The 20,158-nt window shown below is 36.8% G+C and overlaps 1 long non-coding RNA gene across 1 annotated transcript in view; it reads left to right on the top strand.

Annotated features, from left to right (window-relative positions):
* Positions 1-859: 859 nt before the first annotated feature.
* Positions 860-20,158, top strand: part of LOC145722458 (uncharacterized) — a 26,664-nt gene continuing 7,365 nt past the window's right edge. Inside the window, exons 1-5 of the long non-coding RNA XR_014146762.1 lie at positions 860-1,051; positions 4,733-4,823; positions 4,915-5,115; positions 11,299-11,355; positions 11,921-12,006. This is a non-coding gene — a long non-coding RNA (uncharacterized LOC145722458). The remainder of the gene's footprint in view (positions 1,052-4,732; positions 4,824-4,914; positions 5,116-11,298; positions 11,356-11,920; positions 12,007-20,158) is intronic.

The following is a 20,158-nucleotide window of genomic DNA, read 5'->3' on the forward strand; positions in this document are numbered from 1 at the left end:
TACTGATTCATTAGATTTAATGAGCTAGATAACTTTTTAATTTTAGAGAAACAATTATGCCATCAATACACCTTCTGAATTGTCATATTTCATGGTCATGAACACAAAATTAATTTCTTTCATCGATATTAGCACTGAAAATACTGTACAAATTGCAACTCCATTGAAAAAAATATCATTATGGTAGTTATTAGACTAATATATTTCTCCTATAACCTGTAATTCTGGAGTAACTGAAAGTTGTGTTTTAAGGGTGCCTGGGTGGCTCAGTAAGTTAAGTGTCTGCCTTTGGCTCAGGTCATGATCTCAGGGCCCTGGGATTGAGCCCTGCATCAGGCTCCATGCTCAGCAGGGAGTCTGCTTGTCTCTTTCCCACTCCCTTTGCCCCACCCTCTGCTCGTGCTCTCTCTGTCTCTCTCTCAAATAAACAAATAAATAAACTCTTTAAGAAGTTGTGTTTTAAAAAAGTAGATATACAACAAATCTCTGGGGCAGGTTAAGCCTTTCTTTCTTTCTTAAATCTTTCTTTCTTTCTTTCTTTCTTTCTTCCTTCCTTCCTTCCTTCCTTCCTTCCTTCCTTCCTTCCTTCCTTTCTTCTTTCTTTCTTTCTTTTTTTTCTTTCTTTCTCTATCTCTTTTAAATTTTGTTGATTAAAACATGAATGCCTGTCCTGACCTAAATTGGCAAGGTGTCAGAGTCTTGATGAAATGTTTGTTTTGAATATGGTTGCCACATAAGTAGGAGGAAACAGGAAATCCCTTGGGAAACGAAATGTTTTCTTGGAATGCTAAGTCATGCTGTAGCCATGTTACAAAAAGGACCAAGAAAGAGAAGATATGAAATCATTGACTCCAATAGAAGTATTACTTGAACAGCCAATCGTAGTGGAAACTACTAAAAAATGAATGTATGCAATAAGCAATCCTCCAGATCCTATGTGTAGTCAACCAAAGACTGCTAAACAGTTCTCAGATTGAAATACAGCCACCTCTGGAGTAGAATCAAGACAGCATTTGATGCTAGTATATCATCAAGTATTGCAAGGAGAAAGGTAAGTCTCTAGCTTCAGAAATAACTGTAATGGTTTAGTTACTCTAAAGTTACTCCTGCAGTGAGCACTGGGATACTGATCTCATACTCCCAGGTACATACTTCACTTCGGGGAAAAAAATGATTTATCACTTTAAAATTGGTTCACTTAAAGTTCCCAGTCAATTTCTCCTATAAAATTCGGATGCAGCAAAATGCCAAGGAGTGCTTTGCAAATGCCAGTGTACACAGCTAATATTTCATTTCAGTTATTCTAAATATTTCTCAAACTTTGAAATGCGAGAAGTTTCTATTGCCAGTGAAATAAATAAATAAATAAATAAACAAACAAACAAACAAACAAACAAACCAAGGTCATGAATAATAATGTAACTATGTAACGTTCTTACATTTGCATGCTATAACAATAATTTTCACTGGCAATAGAAACCTCTCGCATTCCAAAATGGTTACCCTCACCCAAAATGGTTAACAATCCCAAGTTACCTTCAGGTGTTATACCCGGAGGTGAAACAGAACAGTCATTTAAAGACTACTGTATAGGTCTTTTGGGTATGTCAATGATCCTTGATAAACATCCTGACCCAGTGCATTACATTCTAGCATGAGAAGATGGAAAATACACAATAAACACAATAAATGAAAAAAATACATAGTGAGTTGGAAGGTAATATGTGCTAAGGGAAACAGAAAAAGTAAAACAAGGCAAGGGATGCAGGAGTTGAAATTTAGAAATAAGATTGTTGGCAGAAGCCTCATTGAGATGGCGTTTGAGTTCCCCTCTGGTTCTGTTTTGACCCTGTCTAGTGACCTCTGCAATGATTACCCTATTTAGGAGAGAAGAAGGGTGATGATAATAAAGAACCTCTATCCTTGACTTTTGAGAAATCTGCTTCTGCTTCGGAGCATATGTCATAAACTAGAAAGAAAAGAAAAAAAATACTCTGGCTGGCAGTGTAGGCTACCCTACAATTTTCCAACCCTGGAAGATTAAGGGTCAGATCAACCTGGCATTGGCTGTTTTCTGGGGACATGAAAGCATAACTGGGCTCTAAAATATCACTGGAAATGTCGGGAGAAATAGAAAATGTGTTTGACATCACTCTTTTCATGAGAAGTCTGTACATTTAATGGTGTCGACCTTGATAATGTAGAGAGGTCAGTAGTCTCACCGGATCTCACCTGGTAAGACCAGAGGGCTCAGGTGAGGTGAAGATGCTATATCACCTTTTCAAGAGGTGAATCCTGGTAACTGCAGATGCTTAGTTTTGTTGAGTGAGGTTTTCAAACTTGGGGCCAGTCTCTATATTAGTTTGCTGCCGTTCATGTTGCTGTAACAAATGACCACACACTGGATGACTTCAAATGACACAGATTTGGTATCTTTTTTTTTAAAGATTTTATTTAATTATTTGTTAGAGAGAGAGAGAAAGAGAGAGAGAGAGCGTGAGCAGGGCAGCAACAGGCAGAGGGAGAAGCAGGCTCCTGCTGAGTGGGGAGCCCGATGCAGGACTCGATCCCAGGACCCTGGGATCATGACCTGAGCCAAAGGCAGACACTTAATGACTGGGCCACCCAGGCGTCCCACAGATTTGGTATCTTGTTCTGGACATCAGACGTTTAAAATTGGTTGGCAGGGCTGCATTATGTCTGGAGGACAATCTACTTCCTTGCCTTTTCCAATTTCTAGAGGCCAGCAATGGACTCATTCCAACCTTTGTTCTGTTACCACATCTTCCCTCCCATTGTTACATCATGTTCTCTGCCTGCCACTCCTGCTTCTCTCTTATAATCTAATTCTATTGTGATTACACTGAACCGGTCTGAATAATTCAGGATAATCTTAAAATCTTTAACTTAGAGAGAGGTCTGCTAAGTGCCTTTTGCCATGTAAAAGAACATATTCACAAGTTGCGGGTTTAAGACACTTGGGGGTTGGTTATTCAGTCTACCACAGCGAGACAGGCAGAGAACAAGAGGTTCCTCTTTCTTTGTCCTTCTTCAATTATTCATTCAGTTTTCATTCTAAACAACCATTGAACAATATTTTTGAAACAGTCTATAAATAGGGTATCTAAAGTAACAGAAAATAAAATGAAACAAAATAAAAATAGTGGTTCTTGGGGGTTGTGAGGAAGAATAATGGGGAGGTGCTATTCAGTGGTAATGGAGTTTCAGTCATGCAAGATAAGAAAGTTCTAGAGATATGATATATAACATTGTGCTTATAGTTAACAATACTGTACTGGACACTTAAAATTTTGTTAATAGAGTAAATCTCATGTTATGTGTTTTTTTGTTTTGCTCTTGCTCCCCCCCCCCACAATAGTAATAGTAAAAAAGCACCAAATTAGGGGGCTGTTCAGGAAACTCACATGTCTTAGCCTGGAGCAAGAGTGTGTTCCTTGAGCAGTGCCCTAGTTCAGCACCCTAGTTATTTGATCCTGAACTGTGAGTTCTTTGGTCTCTGAACCCTACTGTCTAAGGTTCTGGTGATCAGAAGGATCCCGGGTCAGAAAGCATAATGCTATAGCTTTTCATTTCTTCAGGAATCCCAAGGTCTCTCAATTTTTTTGACTCATTGGCTCTTAGGTCCTTGCTTTGTCTGAGTACTTGACACTCAGGCTACTTTGATTTGAATGAGAGAAGGTTCCAGTGAGGCAGTCTTGCAGTTTCTTTGAGGTTCCCAAGAACCTTATGAATATTCAATATTACCCAGGTAAATAATGTTCATTTTACTTTTATTTTTAATTATTTGTTACCAGCATCTGTCAACTCAACATCTAACTCAGCATCTCCTAGTTTTCAACCATCAATACCATTGTTAATAATGGTCATTATTATGATTATTACTTCTCTTATGGCTTAGGAAAAACAAACAAGAGAGCTGCTTTTAAAGATTCTCCCAGAGCCTTTGTAAATAGGATGACCACACATTTAGTGAACCCAAAATGGTCCCAATTAACAGTTGTTTACTTAGAAAAACTAGATATGGTTCCCTCTTTACCCTCTAAAGGATCCAGGGCAACGAGAAGTTATATGGTCACCTACTTATCAGTCTATTCATACTACTTGGAAATAAGGAAGAACTTATGATCAGAGCATGAAAATAGTACAGAGAAACTTCAGTCTGGTAGTATTTTCACTCTGAAGGCTTTGAAATTATATTATGCTCAAAAATAGTCTGATACTTTAACTGACTTCAAGGGCCAGAACTAACTGATTGAATATATCAAGCTAAACCCTCAGTCAGTTACCTCTGTCTGACCTTAGCGCAAACACCCCCTCTACATCCCAACCACCACCAAAGTAATTAATTCAGCATAGTTTTAGTTTACACTGTGGGATATTTGTCCTACAGGGCCTTAAAATTCATGCCCAACCAACCAGCCACTTGATAATCTTAAATTTGATTTCATTTAGTTTAATAATAATTGTATATTTGGGGTCTCATTATAGTTGTTTGTTAGGCAAAAACATAAAGCCAAATAATTTAAATTATTCAGTGACAGAGGAGACTAATAATTTAGTTTGACTTCAAGAAGATTTTGAAATCAATTCTATCTTCTTTGTCCTCCGTTAAAAATCTATTGGTCTTTTTAAAAGCATTTTACAAACTACTGAACAAAACAGAGCTTCATACTTATTCACTTCTAATCATTTCATTTTGATGTCTTTCCAGAAAGGAGAATCTATAGTAAAGTCCACTGGAACAATTGCTTAAGGAAGACAGTTCAAAGGAATTTATTGGAGCCTTCCCAAGGCCCTTGATGGTAAGCAATAAAAGTTTGATCAGGCACCTCATCTGAGAGGAGTTTGCTTATAACTAAGCAGTGGTTCTCTTGTTTCATCCATGAAACTCAGGATGTCAGACACTTCTTGTGTGCTACTCCACTTCTGCTCAGTCCACCATATACTGCATCCTTCACTCTATCAACCGGCTTCACAAAGATAACTCTACTGCATCTTTATCAGCTGCACCATGTGTCAATAAGGGTCTGTCCTGGACCTTCTGAGATGCTGCAGCATGGGCTCTCCATAGGATCCAGCTTGGCTCTGACCCATGTGAGTATCTTGAAGTATGAAGGAGGTAATGCCCTATGAACCAGACTTTGGCCAGTGGAGGGCTCACCTTTCTGTTCCATTGTTAGTGAATTCTAGGGTGCATTCTACATCATTCCTCAATGTGTCCCAGCAGGATCAAACTCCACTAGACTCAGTGGTGATCAGCTCCAAAGACAGACAACTAAATTAACTTTTCCACCTTCTATGTCTTAGTCTTCCCAATATCTTATTTTGATTCCTTGGTATCAATTCCCAAAATGAATGCCTTATATATGAGTTTTTGTTCCAGGCTCTGCTTTCTGGGAGAAAACCAGGCCAAGGCATTCATTATCTGTGTTTCTTTCTTGTTATCTTCTTTTGTGTCTTACTAATCCCATTCATATTTTCTTATCTTTTCCAATTTCCTTAAAATCTTTTTCTTTCATTTTCATTTTGACTCCTGTCATTTGGGGGATGAAAAATGATTTGCAGTTATAAAAGAGCAACATGAGGGATCCATATGATGATGGAAGTATTCTGTATCTTGACTGTGGTGGTAGATACACAAACCTACATGTGTGATAAAACTGACCAGAACTAAATACACACAAACACAAATACAATGAAAATTTGAACAAGATCTGTGGATTGCATCAATGTCAGCATAATGGTTGTGATAATTATATTTTAGTTTTGCCAGATGTTACTATTGGAAGGAGCTGGTAAAGGGTACATGAGATGTCTCTGTATTAGTATTTACCATTGCATGTGAATCATAGTTATCTCAAAATAAAAAAGTTTAATTAAAGAAAACTTTGCTTTTCTTCAACAGTATCCCCTTGCTTTATACACACATATGAACTGCATTCTTTTAGCAGGTAATGACCAAGTTAAATACTTATATATACATTTGTAAGAGCATCTCACTTAAATTCTGAACTCATATTCGGAAGTTTATTTGGCTATTAACTAAAAGCTATTTATTAGACTTCTTGTTTTGACCAACTTGGAACCTAGGAGAAATAGTTACATGTCCTAGATAGGGCTATATTAAAAGAGGATTCTAATTTAGTGCTTTTAATATTTATTAAGAAGGAAAACATTCCTAAACTATTTAATCTGTGATAACAGAATCTATTTGTTGTAAAGGAAACAGTATAAGATTTACAGCTTCTCATTTCCTTTTTATTTATTTTTCATAAGAACATCTGTGCTCAGTTAAACCCATTCAGATGGTTTTTATTTTTATTTTTTCTTTCTTTTTTAAAATTATTTTATGTTAATCACCATACATTACATCATTAGTTTTTGATATAGTGTTCCATGATTCATTGTTTGCATATAACACCCAGTCTCCATGCAGAACGTGCCCTCTTTAATACCCATCACCAGGCTAACCTATCCCCCCACCCCACTCCCCTCCAGAAGCCTCAGTTTGTTTCTCAGAGTCCATAGTCTCTCATGGTTCGTCTCCCCCTCCGATTTCCCCCCCTTCATTCCTCCCTTCCTGCTATCTTCTTCTTCTTTTTTTTTGAATGTAAGATATCTTTGACCATTTACATTAGGGGAAAAAAAAAAGGTATCATCTGGTTGGAACAGCTACCTACATGTTTCTTAAAAATCCAGACACTGAATTTGTATTATGTAAATTACAGGCTTTTTTCCTCTTAAAAACTAGTTAAGTATATGACTAATACAAAAATTCCATAGGCAATGCTTTATAATTTTAAGGACTTTCATTTGTCAGAATTATTTGTCGCAACCCAGGACAATTTCGGGAATGGAGGAAATGAAAAAAATAAATGGGCTCAGCGTTTTCCTTTGTTCTATCTGTTTAAAATCAGGCCTGTTATATTTTTCTGCAAATGCTTACCACTTTCCAGCCAACACATGACTAATCCATGAAGTTCGCATTTGTCTACATCATTCTCAAATGTTCTCTTTCCCTGTTTTAGTTACCCTTGGCCTATACCTTGACCTTCTGCTGCTTGTCTCAATAAATTCAGAACACAACCATTTACCTGCAGCAAATGGGAATGGTTCCTCCAGAAATATAGCATCCAATAAAAGCCAAAGCCAAAGGAAATAGAAAGGTGAGGTCGAGCAGAATTTTCTCATCACAGGCTCCCCTGCTTTTTCCTTTTGGCTTTAGATATTGTGCTGACCTCTGTCTATTTTTATGGCAAGATTAATTCTGCTATTTCAATGAGTCTGACTTTTCAGAATCATATGGTGGAGATGACCTTAAGAAGTGCTAACCTCTAAAAAGATTATGTGAGAAAATGATAAAAAGATGAAAAAATTGAGAATTGCCGACCCAAATACCTTAGAGATATTCTTACTCAACCTTCCAGTTTTACGAAGAGGAAGGCAGGGAAAGAACAGTTGAGTGATGTTATGCTAAGCTCATCCCTCCAACACTGACTGTCAAATGCTGTAAGCCTTGCATCAGTGGTATGCAGACCCAAGGCCAACTACATCCCCAGCCAGCAGAAGTACAAGGAATCCTAGAATAAGAGCTAAATAATTCAGGTTAAAACCAGAATTTCTAATGCTGAAATTCTGAATATCCATCCACCTGCAGCTGATTTTACCTTGTGGTTGTGTCCCTGCTTTGTTCATTGTAATAGTCAGTGACTGGGTGACATTTGCCTGTTATATACATCATATCCATGTTTCCCTGCATGATGTCCTTTAGGATGTTGGTCCTGACATTCTCCCTCTTGGTCCTCTCTTCCCACAAACTTTGAACAGCCTATAGAAGGATTCATGATTCCCATTTGTCATGGCTAAAACATACTACTTGTCTTCAGACTCTTACATGTTGACAACCCAACCAACTGCTTTGAGAGCTCACTCTTCTAAGGACTTCCTGCCTCTGTGGATCTGTATGGGGCCAGGACTAGCCCTCCCAGATGAGGATGTGGCTCTTCGCTACCAGCTAAGAGATATTTACCTTTGAAAAATTTATCTCTGGGTGCTTTCTGCAGCTTTCTTTTTATTTTATTTTAATTTATTTATTTAAAAAGATTTTATTTATTTATTTGAGAGAAAGAATGAGAGAGAGAGAAAGCACATGAGAGGGGGGAGGGTCAGAGGGAGAAGCAGACTCCCTGACAAGCAGGGAGCCTGATGCGGGACTCGATCCAGGGACTCCAAGATCATGACCTGAGCCGAAGGCAGTCGCTTAACCAACTGAGCCACCCAGGCGCCCTCTACAGCTTTCTAACTTGATAGGTCCTCTTCTACTCACATCAAGTTCAAATTCAACCTCAAAGTCCTACTGTGATGAGAAGAGAGGGGATAAGAAAAGCTGGTAGGTGAAAATGACACTTTCAAAATAGAGAAAGGGAATTAAAGGTATTATGAAAACAGGACTGTTGCTTTCTCCCAATGTGTTCTTTCTCCTCTTACCCTGCACTTCCAGGAGCCTTGGTCATATTCACCTCCCAGACTATTTTCTTGAAGCACAATAACCATGATAATATTATTCTGTGGTTGTTGATGTTTTCTTTTAAAAAATATCACACCATAGTTAGTGTTGTACAAGACATAAGAGGTACTCAAGAGATAACTGCCCTTTCTAACAGAGTTCTGTGGAATATAAATGAAAAAAAATATAAAAATGCTTTATTCTCAAGCATGATGCAAATATAAGATGTAAAACCTCCTTACATTGAAGAGAGTAGACATAATGCAAACCAGGGAATGTTATAAATTTGAAAAGTAATTATTTTGTATATAGCAATTTTAACATTTACTGTGGAGGATGGTTAACAGATATTTCCTATTTTTTCTCTCAAGCTACATTTTCGTCTATAATTCTCTCTAGCTAATCAAAAGACAAAGGGAAAACATTGTAAGAAAAGAGTGGTACCTAGGGGAAAACATAATAAATTTTTATTTTTATTTTAAAAACTTGCCAATTGGCAGATACATCTACATTGTCACATAATATACTCATATAGAACAAAATATATTGATCATATAAAAACTACATTGATTTTCAACTCTTAGAAAGCCTGCCCAATTAAAATACTAATTAGCAATGAGAATGTACTGCAACTACCCACACCAAGATAAATAAATATCATCAACCTAATGTTGAGCAAAAGGAGCTAAACACAAAAGTGAACATTCCATTGAATAGTGAACATTCCAAAAATGGAACGATTCCATTTACGAATAAGTCAAGATTACACAATGCTTACAAAAGTCTTAGAAGTCAGGCTAGTGGTTGCCCAATGGGTGCGAGTCATGCCCAAAAGGGGAGGTATGTATCTGGAATTGTGATGTCTGTTCTCGGTCTGGGATCTGGGTGCTGGATTCATGGGTGTGTTTGCTTTGTGAAAATGTGCTGAGCTACACTCATGTAATATATACACAGATGTCCCATGAGCAGTCTAGCTAGTTTTGTTTATGGTGTTCAAGTAGAATCCTGATTAATGGGAAGTGTGTGTTTGGTAAGGGCATGCTATGTAATTTGGCTATATGCGAGTTAGCGTTTTAAGCCCTATCAGAACTAAAACAGACCAGTTTTGTGCTTAATGGAAACAAGCAGATTGTGTGAATTCATGAATCATTGTCTGAGCTGAATCAAATCTTCACGTTTTGAGTGGGATGCTCAGATGTGGAAGGGTACTATGAGTGGTCATTTCTAGTGGGTAACAGAAACCACATTGTATCCTTCTAAATATTGCTAAACTCGCATTGTTGTATTTTTTGCATAACTTAATTGAAAGATAGTAGCCATAATAATATAATTAAAAGCTATTAATACAATAGCTGCTTTGTGTAAAAGACAACTCTGACAATTAGTCACTTTATCTAGGGCTGTAATTTCATTAGAATCATAGCATAAATACTTTATGGAATGCCTTATGCATCTCTCCGGGTAACTGGAAAAAGAAAAACAATCTTTCATGTTTTCTCTTTGTCCTTCTTTTCTCCCTACTTGGCCAAAGCAATAATCACTACAACAGTAACCACCACCCCTCCTCCCCCAAAAAAAGGAAAGAAAAAAAGAAAATGACTTATTTTTATGATTTTATAAATAAGGAAACAAGATCAGTCAGCAAAGCAGCCAACTGCATTTTCATTCTTTGAGATGCCTTTCAGTCTTAAAAAACGTAGCTTAGTGCTTGTAAAAATGAAAGAGTCAAGGCAATGATTAATGCAAAAACTTTTTTTGCAGGCAGATATTCTACTACCATAGAAGAATATTGCCTAGCGATGGAAAGCTTATATATTGCAACTTTATGGTGAGCCACTGTAAACGTTTTATCTTTAAACGAACCATCATCTCAGTGCTCAGGCCTAAAATAAGTAGTTGGTAATAAGTAATCTTTCAGAGTGCTGACAGGAAATATAATACTGAGATGGTCTTCTGTGGCTGCTTTTCTTTAAATGTTTCAGTAAAAATGTAGATTTCTCAGATAGACTTCTCTGAATCCAAAATTTCATTACGTAGATTTATTTTGGCCAATCACCTACCACGTAAATATAATAATTTAGACATTTAGAGAAGAAGAAAAGTTCAGCAGGATAATTTTTTTGGTGGGCCTGAAAGAAACTGTAAGGCAGTGGTGAAAATGGATGTATGCAGTGAGGAGTAGCCTTAATTTTTGCCTAAGTGGATAGAATGAAGTTCCTCAGGTGACATATTATTTGTATTCTTTTTTGGAGAAGATGACTGATACAGAATTTGATTAAATAATAAATTGTATCAAAAAACTACTCAGAAAAAAAAAAAGACCTCTGGCAATGTGTTCTACTGGGGAATTTGTTTTTTTGAAAGATTTTATTTCTTTAAGTAATCCCTATACCCAACATGGGGCTCAAACGTACAACCCCAAGGTCAAGAGTGGCATGCGCTACTGACTGAGCCAGCCAGGTGCCCCTCTACTGGGGGATTTTTGAATGGGTGATATGAATGCTATTTCCAAGTGCCCACTGTGTGGCCTTTTAGAGCTCAGACAATTTTCTGGATCTCAGATTGCTCATCTGCAATATTAGGAATATGAACCAAATTCTGTAAGGTACTCTCCAATTCCAAAAGTCTGACGTGCAATTTTACTATTTCCTTATTTTTAATCAATTTTAACAGAATGCAAAAATGACCACATGGAGTGGCTTACAACTTATTCACTGGTAGCAAAGAAAATGTGAAGTGTCTTCTCTCTGTGTTTATATGATGTTTTACAGGAGAGGATGGATGGAAGAGTCTATGGTGGAAAGAAGCATACCATGTAACCAGTCCAGGTGAGTGGTATTTTTAATAATTCAACTCTCCTGTTATGCTGCTATCATATGATTATCTCTCTTTTGCCTTACAGCAAAAGCTACCATCTGTGAATGAATGCACATGTTACATGTTAAGGCGTTATGTTTAAAGCTCCTATATTGTCACTGTTTTCCCTTGACCAATTTAATGCTACTCATTAAAAAAAAAAAAAAAAAGCTTATTGAAGTGTAAATGACATACACTGAACTACACTACTTTAAGTGTACAATTTGGCAAGTTTTGGGCATGTTCACCATCTTGATTGCAGTTATGGTTTCACAGGTGTAAATATATTTCAAAACTGGGTCTCCTCTATCCTGACTTAATTCAGCATTCTTTCTACTTACTATAATAATCTCCCTTCTCAGTTGATTCAGTACTTCATCTTGTAAGGTTTTTAAGAAAAATACTCAATTTAACAAATCCACCTTGGAAATGGGATGAGTGGTGAACAAATCAGGGTTATCCACTTAAATTATTATAAGTTTTTAATTCATTATTTGATTTATTCAATTTGGTTTTTTTTCTTTCATTCTGAGCCAGGAACTGGCTTTAATGCTGAACATTAGAGATATTACCAGGCTGGATGAGAAGAAGTTGTAGTCTCTTGGACCTAACGGGAGACACAGGTAAGGAAACAATAGAGTGGGGATGTGATGGGAGAAAAACAGGAGGCTCTGGGGACAATGTGAGGGTCCATCTCCAATCTTCCTGGAGGGCAAGGTGTCTGGAAACAAGTTGGATTTATGCAAGGAAAGGAGGGCTATGTGAGAGTGTTCCATGAGGAAGAAATTGAATTTTCAAGATCTCCAAGGGGAGAGAGAATTATGGAACTTGCAAGCAGCTCAGTACACTGTGCCCAGAGAGTTAAGAGTTTATCAGGACCTGGAACATGCAGGACTTTGTGGATTTTGTTAAGACACTTAATCCCCTGATCGGCAAATGATGGGATTCAGATTTATCAATAATAAAAGTCCAGTGGCCATTTGGAGAATTGTGGCTTGAGTTTTGGTTGATATGATTTTAGCCTAAATTGGATTAATGAAATTGTGAATCAAACAAGTTTGAGAAGTATTTAAGAAATAGACATAGCAGGACTTCAAACAGAGAAGGTAGACTCTGATGAAAACAAGAATCAAGGCTACTGCCCAGGTTTGTGGTTTGAACAAAGAATCATGATGTTGGTCACAGAATAAGGCTTGTGGGGAAGAGGAAGGTTTGGTTTGTTTGATCTGTAGTGTATTCAAATTGACATGTCTGGTGGATAATTAGATACTTGCTTTTAAAGCTCAGTAAAGAGATCAGAGCTGGACTGACAATTTTTAAAATTGAGATATAATTGACATAAAACACTGTGTAAGTTTAAGGTGTACAAGGTGTTGATATGATATATTTATGTATTGCAATATGATTACTACCTTAGCACTAACAAACATCTCCATCACATCACATAATTATCATTTCTTTTTTTCTGGTGAAAACCATTAAGATCTGGTCTCTTAGTGACTTTGAAATTTATAATACAGTATTATTGATTATAATCACCAAGCTGTGCATTAGATCTCCAGAACTTATTTATCTACTAGTTGCAAGTTTGTATTCTTAAACAACATCTCCCCACTTCCTCCTCCCCCAGCCCCTGGTAACCACCATTCCACTCTGTTTCTATGAGTTCAGCTTTTTTAGATCGCACAGATAAGTGATATCATTGCAGTCTGTGATTGAAGCCTTAAGAATAACTTAAATGAGGGGGCACATGGGTGGCTCAGTTGGTTAAGCATCCGACTCTTGGCTTCAGCTCAGGTCATGATCTCAGGGTCATGAGATCGAGCCCCTCATCGAGCTCTGAGTCCACTTGAGATTCTCTCCCTCTCCTTCTCCCTCCCCCGTGCCCCTGCTCCTGCTCCCACTCACTCCCTCTCTCAAATAAATGAATAAAATCTTAAAAAAAAAAAACTTAGGCAGTAACCTCTTCAAGATTGGCTACAACGACTTCTTTCAAGACATGTCTCCAAAGGCAAGGGAAACAAAAGCAAAATGAACTATAGGGACTTCATCAAGATAAAAAACTTCTGCATAGCAACGGAAAGAGTCAACAAAGCTAAGAGGCAACCCACAGAATGGGAAATTATTTGCAAATGACATTACAGATAAAGGGTTGGTATCCAAGATCTATAAAGAACTTCTCAAACTCAACACCCAAAAAACAAAAAATGGGATATTGATATAAGTGCTTATGTTCAATAAATGGGCAGAAAACATGACCAGACACTTCTCAAAAGAAGACATACAAATGGCTAACAGACACATGAAAAATGTTCACCATCATTAGCCATCAGGGAAATACAAATCAAAACCACATTGAGATACCACCTTACACCAGTTAGAATGGCAAAAATTCACAAGGCAAGAAACAACAAATGTTGGAGAGGTTGTGGAGAAAGGACAACCTTCTTACACTGTTGGTGGGAATGCAAGTTGGTACAGCCACTTTGGAAAACCGTATGGAGGTTCCTCAAGATGTTAAAAATAGAGCTACCCTATGACCCAGCAATTGCACTACTAGGTATTTATCCCAAAGATACAGATGTAGTGAAAAGAAGGGCCATATGCACCCCAATGTTCATAGCAGCAATGTCCACAATAGCCAAACTGCGGAAGGAGCTGAGATGCCCTTCAACAGATGAATGGATAAAGAAGATGTGGTTCATATATACAGTGGAATGTTACTCAGCCATCAGAAAGGATGAATACCATTTGCATCGACATGGATGGAACTGGAGGGGATTATGCTAAGTGAATTAAGTCAAGCAGAGAAAAACGATTATCATATGGTTTCACTCATATGTGGAACATAAGGAATAGTGTGGAGGACCACAGGGGAAGGGAGGGAAAACTGAATGGGAAGAAATTAGAGAGCGAGACAAACCATGAGAAACTCTGGACTCCGGGAACCAAACTGAGGGTTACAGAAGGGAGGGGGTGGGGGGATGGGGTAACTGGGTGATGGGTATTAAGGAGGGCACAAGTGGTGATGAGCACTGGGTGTTTTACGCAACTAATGAATCATTGAATGCTACATCAAAAACTAATGATGTACTAAATGGTGGCTAGCTGAACATAACAAAAAATTTTAAAAAATAAAAAAAAGAATAACTTAAATGCAGTGTAAAATTTTCTGTAGTTACACATTTTTTTCCTTCATACATGGTTTTGAGTTTTCCAAATTCTATCTACGACATATATATTATTAAACAGAAATACCTAGTTTGAAATCCTTATACTTTTAAAATTTTCCAATCTTAAAAAACTTTGCCAAGGCCCTTGAATCTCTGCCTTCTCTTTAGGAAAAAGAAGAAAAGACACATTATGATATATTTAAAAAACAAAAGACTTATGCAGGGAATTAATCAAATTAATATTGAAGTCCCCATACAGTAAAAGTAAATGTGACTTTTATAGTCTGTGAGATAGAAAACATGATCCAAATGGAACTGTTTTTAGCTATGCGTGGTGACATTTATGTCTAAGACCAACTGATTTTTCCACACCTTTATTTCTAGATACTAGTATTTTAATAGAAGGATTATTAATCTTCAAATAATACTACAGATAATGAAATAGCTTTATAAATCATGGATATTGATCTGAATAAGCCATTCATTCAAGAGATTAAAAAGAAAAGATAGAATGAAGTAGCAGAATGATGCTAATGTTTTAGTTCTCACTTTTAGTAATGGCAATCAAATGAGGAAAATACATTTTCAATCATTTTTGTGAGTCTAAATATAACTTTACAAAAAAATTGGATTCTGGATAGCAATATAAAAAAATGGGATATTGATATAAGTGCTTATGTTCTTATGAATAAAGTACTTTTATTATGACATTTAATTATTTTTATGTGACTATAAAACCCTGATGTAGTGATAACTGTTTTTCACAAAATAATATGAAAAAAAAAACCCCATAAAAAAAATGTATGATTTTTAACCTAGTTTAGATACCGGTTTATATTGATTCTTTTATCTGTTATTCTATATAAAATATTTAAATATTTACAAGTTTGATCTTTGCTGCATTTGTTCCCTATTCTAAGGTAAGGGGATATTTTTCTTTTCGTTTTAAAATTCTGTATGGTTTTGTGTCAGTTAACTGTTGCTGAGTAATAAATCACCCCCAAATTTAGTGGCCCCCAACAATAAACAGTATATCCCACGTGCCTACTTTCACTTGATGGTTTTATGATTGGACTGGGTTGGTCATGCATCCATGGCTGGATTTGTGGGAGCTGACAGGCCTGGGAAGACCCAATCTGGGCCTAATGCACCTTGTGCAGCAACACATGGCTCCTTATGCTCCAGAAGTTTAGCCTGGGCTCGTTTCTCCTTCTGGGCAGAGCTTCCAGACACGGTAGAGTGAGCACCTAAGGGCTAAGGGAAGTCACAAGTCAGTCCAGTTTCAAAGGGACAAATTCCAAAGTTAGGTTGCAAAGAGTGAGAAGGCATGGGTAGGGTTGAAGAATTGGGGCCATTTTCCAATATTATATTATACGTTAACTAGAATTTCAATAAAGACTTAAGAAAAAAGAATAGGGGCCATTTTCCAATATTATATTATATGTTAACTAGAATTTCAATAAAGACTTAAGAAAAAAGAATAGGGGCCATTTTCTTGGTATCAATCTGGCACATATTGTATGCTCTATTTATTTAATTGGTTATAAATTGTTCAGGAACTGAGGAGGGATTTTTAGAAAGAGAGTAACCTTTGGTAATGATGAAGACCTAAACCATTATTTTAATATTTTCATTATTTTTGGTTCTTGTAGCCAGTTGCAAATTATCCAATGACTTTTAAATATTTTATAGGGAGACATAAAGACAGAAGAAAAAAGAGTATATCATTGTTTTCTAAGTGCTTTGTAAAATGCAGTGTAGCAATCATGGGTGAAGAAACATCTAGGCCTTCTGTGGGAGTCAGGGAGTGTTTCCAATAGACAGCAAAGCTTGGTCTCCAGTTGAAGAGATGAGCAGTAGTTCATCACACAGAAGGGAAGGGCAGAATGTTCCAAGCCAGGTTGGCATGAAGGGCATGCTACATACAGTGACCAGTAAATACATCAGTGTAGCCAGCAGTCACGCTGAGGTAGAAGTTAGAAAGTTTGTGGGGGGCAAATGGTAAAGAGATATGGACTTAATTTGGGAGAATTGTTAAAATCTGTTAATCTGTGAGACATTCAAATGCTGCTTTTGAATGTCTTGTGGATTCACAGATTCATATCTATATCCAGAAAGCATGTCTTTTCCTATCCCACCATACATCCACCATGCTTTTCTTTTCTCCCAAGGATTTGCTAATTTGACTAGGAACTCTAGGAAAGTGATTGGGCCATTTTCCACTTTTTCCCTTTTCTTTTTCATAACCCTTAAAAAACCAAAAAGGCCAGGGAGTATACTTCATGTATACATATTTTCAGATTATTTACCTTGTAGATCACAATATAACCCCTCATTATTTGAAAAATAAATTAGCTCAATTGGTTTAGGCTGGTAAACCTAATATATTAAATATACATTACTAATTTTAGTAAAGAAGCTTGCTTCCCTATCTTTAATCCCTTTGTAGATACTCTGCAGCCAACTGAAGTTGCAACCATCTTTTTCTGCCTCTTTTTTTTTTTTTTTTGGTAGTGTGTAACTCCTTTAATAGCATAACAGGAGTGGAGTTTTGACCCAAGGAACCTAATCTATATGGCATATAGTGAATCTTTCTGATTATGTAAGGATTTGGACTAGAAACCTTAGGAGTATAGGCTAATTAGATATTGCTAAGTGTTGAGTGGTCATTTAGATAGAAAGCCAGAGTGGATGAGACGGCTTGCTGGAGCCACTGGAGATAAGCAAAGGCAAAACTCATTATGAAGTTTGTATTTGGAGAGAATTAGGAGAGTACATTAGATAATCCAATGAGAAGTAGAAATGAAAGCATGGCTTTGGTCTCTAACTTTCCAATTCCAGATGCATGTACCTTGGATGAGCATGTTTTCTAGTTTCACAAATATTTGTAAGATCATCTATATGTGTTAACAAAATAAACTTCTGTACATGTATCAGCATGAATGTCTTTCTGTTCTTGCAATTAAACAACTGATACATGATAGCTTTTGAAGCTTCTGAGTTTTAAGTCCACCATGAGAAATATGTTTTCTGAAATATTTCTAAAAAATATTTGTTTTTTTTTTTAATATTCTTTGGTAGCTAGGATTAGTACTACTGGGGTTGACTTTCTTCAAGCCACTCTATTTTCCAGTTCTTGATATGACCTTTGGTTACAAAGGGCACGTGCTCCATCAGACTCTGAAATATTGATAAGGAACATTGCCTAACTGGTGAACCACCAAGCACCACTAGGCAAGTGTTTGAAAGCATGCTTCCTGTTCAGTTTTCCATTCTGCAGATGTGTGTTGGCTTTAAAGGTCAAGAATGGTACCACAGGGATTTTTGATTGCATTATTCTGATTTCTCAGCTATGAATCACTTTCTTTCCAAAGCTATAGAAGCAGAGGCTCTAAAATAAATTTAGTCATTACCCTTTATGATATTACCTCCACTTCTTTGCCTGTCTGGCAAAATGCCTGATGTTGGCTGACATTGGGAGAGAGCTTTGCAATTCTGCCTTAGAAGAATGGCAAAGAGACAACAAATAAACAAAATACAATGGGCCACAAAATACTCCATTCCATTTTCTATTATTCGCCAGTGACTGGTTTTCTGGAACACTGATCATACCTACTTAAAAAGGTCAAATCAGAGCCCTACACAATTTAATCTTTTAATTAATCAACCAATTTATTTATTTATTAATAGACAGCATTGAGATATTTATTCAGGATAAATAATTTCTTTGCTTTTGAGAAAGTTATATTTTATTATAGGAAATGTGTAAATCTAACTTAAGAACGCAAAAACACACATCTGTATATATGCCTGTGTATAATATAGTTATTCAGATTTGGCATTGCTTATGTGATTTTAAAGAAAGTAAGAAGACAACCCATGGCTAAGATGTTATTAATTTTTGCATTTTTTATCCACAAAAATGCAGTTGTTTCTTTTGTTTAACGCACTCATCACAAATTTAACACCTCATGTAAAGTCTAGAGCTTTGATTTTTTTTTCAAACTAGTCTATTCACAATTTTGTCCAAGTTACTTTCTTTTTTTTTTTTTTAAAGATTTTTATTTATTTATTTGACAGAGAGAGAGAGCGCGCGAGAGAGGGAACACAAGCAGGGGGAGTGGGAGAGGGAGAAGCAGGCTTCCCGCGGAGCAGGGAGCCCGATGCGGGGCTCGATCCCAGGACCCTGGGATCATGACCTGAGCCGAAGGCAGACGCTTAACGACTGAGCCACCCAGGCGCCCCAAGTTACTTTCATGTTTAAATATTAATCCCTAATATCTTGGATTCCCTTTTGGGTACAGCTACATTTTTCCCCCATGCTGTGTATATATATCAAGGTATACCTAGATTATCTATCTATCTATCTATCTATCTATCTATCTATCTATCCATCTATCATCTCTCTCTGTCATCTATCTATCATCTATTATCGGTCTATCTATATCTATTATCTATCATCTATTTATCTATGTATCATCTATCATCTATCTATCTATATCTATCTATCTATTATCTATCTATCTATTTTTCTATTATCTATCTATCTATCAATCTATCATCTATCAGACAAAGTTTACTATCCTTTTCTCTGTTCCAGTAACATCTTAAATTCAATGTGATCTGTCATGGTCAGGCAGTGCTCCTATCTGCCCATGATCTCTTTCCTTTTTGTCTTTTGTGATCTGGTTACTGAAATACCCCTTCCCCACATCATGTATTCCTGCTAGGAGAATCAGTGTCAATGCTCACTGCACCTTGACCATGGGATGGGCACCTAATCCAAGTCAAACCAAAGATTTAACACAGGAATGTGAAATGAACTTTGAGAACGCAAATGATAGGAAGCAACAGCTCAGTTCATCCCACAGTTTTAGTTATTTTAATTATTAGGAGATTCCAGTTCACTTCTGATTCAATTTTAATACATTTCTATTCAATCTCATTTTTAATTCAAAGGTGCCTCTGTGGCTAATGGTTTGGAGAGATTGTGATGTCACTATTTGAGCTGATATGCAGTAAATGTGGGAATATGGATTCATGTGTCTCACACACAGGATTCCTTTCCCTAGACTTCTCCTAGGGTTGTATTTTGGGAAGGGGGAATTGAAAACAAGGCACTCTACTTATGATATGAATTGAATATTCCTTCTTGTTGGTTTTGTTCTGAATCGTTGTTATCCTACATAAGAAATCTCAAGTCAGGACCTTGAATGAAAGAGAAAAAGTGTAACACAGCATCCTGCCCTGCCCGCCCCCCCCCACCCCCTGCGCATGGAAGGGAATAAGAGAAAAGGGGAAGGGAGGCTAAAAGACATTGCAAACTCTACCTTCTCAAATAAGGTAGTCCTTATCTTCCTCCTCCTTCATAACCCTCTTTATAAAAAAGTTGGGTCTCCTATTTCTCAATTTTCTATGCATTGTTTTATTGGATATTTTCAGTGACCTTGCAAATTAAAACAATATGTAAGATAAGATACACCTAAGGAAGAAGAGTGTATTGGTGAATGGAGATGAAAATGAGAAATTTTCAGATCCAAAACACAGTGAAAGTAGAATCTCTGGGAAGAAAGGAAGGGCCAGATCTAACTTTCACTCAGAG

This window comes from Leptonychotes weddellii, chromosome 7 (assembly GCF_054177405.1).
Source record: "Leptonychotes weddellii isolate Sample4059 chromosome 7, ASM5417740v2, whole genome shotgun sequence".
Classification (NCBI taxonomy): domain Eukaryota; kingdom Metazoa; phylum Chordata; class Mammalia; order Carnivora; family Phocidae; genus Leptonychotes; species Leptonychotes weddellii.